The sequence below is a fragment of the Marmota marmota genome, unplaced genomic scaffold, assembly GCF_001458135.2.
Source record: "Marmota marmota marmota unplaced genomic scaffold, marMar, whole genome shotgun sequence".
Lineage (NCBI taxonomy): Eukaryota > Metazoa > Chordata > Mammalia > Rodentia > Sciuridae > Marmota > Marmota marmota.
In genome coordinates, this window is record NW_026000026.1 from 17,164,024 (window position 1) to 17,169,158 (window position 5,135).

General features: G+C 35.7%; 1 pseudogene; it reads left to right on the plus strand.

Annotated features, from left to right (window-relative positions):
- The first annotated feature begins 2,252 nt into the window (after positions 1 to 2,252).
- On the plus strand, positions 2,253 to 2,337 carry LOC125619252 (annotated as a pseudogene).
- The last annotated feature ends 2,798 nt before the right edge of the window (positions 2,338 to 5,135 follow it).

Sequence of the window (5,135 nt, forward strand, 5' to 3'; positions counted from 1 at the left end):
TTTGATATAAGGAGAACAACTAAGAACAGAGCAGGGAGGAAGAGCATGAGAAGAAGATTAACATTAAACAGGGACAAGAGGTGGGAGGGAAAGGGAGAGAGAAGGGAAATTGCATGGAAATGGAAGGAGACCCTCACTGTTATACAAAATTACATATAAGAGGAAGTGAGGGGAAAGGGAAAAAAACAAGGGGGAGAAATGAATTACAGTAGATGGGGTAGAAAGAGAAGATGGGAGGGGAGAGGAGGGGAGGGGGGATAGTAGAGGATAGGAAAGGTAGCAGAATACAACAGTTACTAATATGGCATTATGTAAAACAGTGGATGTGTAACCGATGTGATTCTGCAATCTGTATATGGGGTAAAAATGGGAGTTCATAACCCACTTGAATCAAATGTATGAAATATGATATGTCAAGAACTATGTAATGTTTTGAACAACCAATAATAAAAATTTTTTAAAAATCAATAAATGGGAGGGATTCAAATTAAAAAGCTTCTTTTCAACAAAGGAAACAATCAATAATGTGAGGAGAGAGCCTACAAACTGGAAGAAAATCTTTACCACATGCACCTCCCTTAAAGCATTAATCTCTAGGATATATAAAGAACTCAAAAAACTTAACACCAGAAAAACAAATCACCCAATCAATAAATGGGCTAAGGAACTAAACAGACACTTCACAGAAGAAGAAATACAATTGATCAACAAATATATATAAGAAAGTGTTCATCATCTCTAGCAATTAGAGATGTTGCAAATCCAAACTACTCTAAGATTTCATCTCACTCCTGTCAGAATGGCAATCATAAGAATACAGGCAACAATAAACGTTGAAGAGGATGTGGTGAAAAAGGTGCATTCATACATTGCTGGTGGGACTGCAAATTGGTACAACCACTATGGAAAGCAGTATGGAGATTCCTCAGAAAACTTGGAATGGAACCACCATTGACCCAGCTATCCCACTCCTCAATTTATATTCAAAGGATTTTAAATCAGCATACTACAGTAATATAGCCACGTCAATGTTTATAGCAGCTCAATTCACAATAGCTAAACTATGGAACCAACCTAGGTGTTCTTCAATAGATGAGTGGATAAAGAAAATGTGGTATATACAAAGAATGGAATATTACTCAGCTTTAAAAAAGAGTGAAATTATGGCATTTGCCAGTAAATGAATGGAGTTGGAGAATATCATACTAAGTGAAATAGGCCAATCCCAAAGAAAATCAAAGGCTGAATGTTTCTCTAATATGCAGATGCTAATTCACTTCAAGGTGTGGGGGAGCACTAGAGAAGAATCGTGTTACCTTAGATTACGTAGAGGGAAATAAAGGGAGGGGAGGGAATGGGGTATGGGAATAAGAAAGACAGTAGAATGAAACCGACTTTTGTACTTTATGTATATATGTGACTGCATGACCAATATGGTTCTACAACATGTACATTCAGAATAATGAGAAATTATAACCCAGATATATATGATATATCAAAGTTCATAAGTGCCTTCTACTATCTTGTGTAACTAGTTAAAACAAATAAAAATTAATTTTAAAAAAGCTATAATAAACATACTGCTGTGTCTCCTTGTTTGTTTTATTTTTTCTCCGTAACTTGTGATGGGTTACATTCAGATAAACCCATTTAAGTTGAAAGTGTTCCAAGTTAAAAGTGTACCAACTTAGTGAACACCACAACAGGGCAACACAGCCAACTGCAAAAGTTCAACATGGCTGACTGGGAACTGTGGCTCACTGCCGCTACCCAGCGTACTATAAGCACCTATCTCTAGCCCAGGAAAAGGTCACTCCTCAAAATTCAAAGTACAGTCACTACTGTACATACTGCTTTTGCACCATCAAAAAGTCAAAAAATTAAAAAAAAAATCACAAGTCAAACCCTCATAAATTGAAGACCATCTGTACTTTGGGGTTAAACTTCAAGACAATTTCTGTTAAAATTAGAAATAACACTCAAATGCATTATTGCCCCTTCTGTTCTCTTAAAGATCCTCACCAATTCAATAGGGGGAAAAGGAATATGTGGGACGAAGGACTGCAAAATTAAAAGGAAAAATTGTCATTATTTGCCTGGAATATGATTGCTACCCTGGAATCCCAGGGAATGTGAAAACTATTAGAACAAATGAGATACTTTAGTTGAATTACGTGATTTAAGTTCAACATTTGAAAAATCCCAGCAGTTATTTTTATGTACAAAATATAGCCAATTAGAAAATGTTTGGAATCGCTTCTCAGCCTTTTGGCTAAGATCAAGTGTAGAACATGTATGGAGAATTTTTAAAACTATTCATATTAATCAAAAAAATATGACAACCAGAAATAATTCTACAAGTTAAGAAGCATGAGACTTTATGAAGAAAATTACAAACATTATTCAAACACTTTTGAAGACCTGTATAAATGTTAAATTATACTGTGCGTAGAACGGAAGATTTATAGCAAGGATGCAAATTCTCTACACATTAATTTTTAAATTCCATATGATTCCAATCAAAATCCAAATTGAATTTTCATACAACTCATGCTAATTCCAAAATTCACATATAAAAGCAAAAATTCAAGGATAACTGAGACTATTCTGAAAAAGAAAAACAAGCAAGAGAGATTTACCTTAAAAGATAGGAAAGATATTCTTCAGCTATAGTAACTGAAGCCACATATAATTGAAAATGTGATGAATTAGAGATCTAAACGTGAAAAATAATTTTAGAAGAAAATGTACACTCTGTAAATCACAATTGGGAAGGATTGCTTAAGCAAGAGATTAAAAAGCACAAACCATAAAAGAGTGATTGACAAAATTAAAACTTTCTGTATAAAACAAAGATACTCTAAACAAAATGACAAGACAAATGAGGAAAACTGAAACTGTTTATGACGCATACGACAAGCTAAGAGTTAATGCACAGAATATATAAAGAACATCTTCAAATCAACAAGAAAATACAGAATCTTCAAGCGTAATTCCTAAATTGAAAGTTACAATGGCATTTGCTTAAAATTGCAAGTGCTCATTTTTGACTAGGCCATTTCTTCTTCTGGCACCTTTTTACTTCAGCACAATGGAGTTCAATTTGATGGAAACTGATAAATGCCCATGTCAATCAGAAGTGAACAGAGGCCTGCGATAAGATTTGAAATAGAGTAATTTGGTGTTGCTGGAGGACAGGGTGAGATAGAACAATCAGATATGGGAAATGAGAAACAGTGAGGAAGGCACGGTTACAATAAATGAATAAACCAGTAAACTCAGACTCCAGGGAAAGGTGAGAGAGTGGGCTATTGGGAATACGATGATCAGTAAGTTCACCAGGGTACCAATACAGGATGAGGAAACTGGCTTAGCAGCAGGGTTTAATTCTCAGCACCATAAATAAATAAATAAATAAATAAATAAAGATACTGTGTCCTTCTAAACTTAAAAAAAAAAATTGAAGAAAAAAGAAAGAATTACAGTCACAGTAAATTCAACATGGGTCAATGGTAGAAAGTCACTACAAAACAGGCTAAAGTCACCTTGAGCCACATCATTAGCCACATCATTTCCTTGAGCCACAGGAAAGGAGATTTAGAGCCACCTTCTCTTTACTAATCAGTCTATACTTGGTTCTCCATACAAAGGACACAGAACAAGATGAATCCAAAGAGACTTACACCAATATACATTAGAATCAAATTGTCCAAATTTAAAGACAGGGAACTGGTACTGCTTTCTGGGCTATCTACCATGGGGACACATCTAGAAGAACTGACTTTTCTATCAACAAAAGGTTAAAAATTAATAAATGTGTACTAAAAACCTATTATTTGTACATCAAAGTACTCGGATGCTTGCTTCAAAACTTGATGCTTTCTGGCTCTACAACAATGAATCAAAACATAGAGTATCCACCCAAGTTGGGGTATGGTAGGAAGAAAGTTAAACAATGTTTTGTTGGAATTTGTGCCATTTCATGACAGGGAATTAGAAGGTGTTATGGAAGAACAAGGAAAAGCATTATATCAGTCAACTTAGACAATGTTTTGCTGTGGTAACAAACAATCCCTAAATTCCAATTGCTCATAACCAAGTCTTCTGTGTCTCTACTCCACATTCTCTTTAGTCTAGGACCCAGAACAGAACATACTCTAAGCTGATCACATGTCAGAGGAAAAACACAATGGCAGAACCATACAATGATTCTTGGAGCCTCTGATTAGAGATAGTATGCATTCTTTCTACCATATTTTACTACACAAAGCAAGTCACAAGGCCAGCCTTACAGCAGTTGGGTGGAAATGAAAATCCTTCTGCAAGGAGAGGTCTACTGAGAAAGATCCCAGAAAGACGAGGCAGCAAATCTTTTGGAAAAAAATAATAAAATCTCACAGTATAATAAAAAATGCATATATTCAGCAAAAGACAAGTATACTAATGTCCATGACAGAAATACTCATAATAGACAAAAGCAACTGAAGTTCATCTTAAGAGGAGAATGGATTAAAAAATTATTATTGAACACCAGAACTATGTGTCAATTAAGAATCAAATAGAGCTTTTGAAAATTATGGTTATATTCATAGAGTTCATCGCACAGTGAAATGGCACCCAGGAAAGGAAAAGGAATGAGCTGCTGCCACATTCACCAACATAGATGGGTGCAAGGAGCCAAATACTAAAAGTGAGTACTGCACAGTTCCATTATATGAAGTTCAAAAACAGGCAACAATGATCTATAGTAATAGAAGTCAGAGTAAAAGTTACTTCTGAGAAATTTATATATATATATGGAAGTCTTTGGGATGCTGGAGATGTTTTATAACATCACTCAAATGTCTGTATACTTAAAATGGGCCCCATTTACTGTGTGCACTATTTATTTATAAGAGGAAGGGAAAGGAGGAGGAAGGAGGAAGGAAGGAAGTGGGGGAGGGGAGGGCAAGGTGAATAACCTCTACCACTGACCCATCCTATAGAGGTGACTCTATGTCCTTCAGTGAAGGCCTCTCAGAGGAAGTTACTCCTGAACTCAGAGCTGAGAAGTGAGCAGAACTTACCCAGCTAGATCAGAGGAACACATTCCAGGAGGAGGAACCCACCTACATGAAGACCTGGGACCCTTTCTA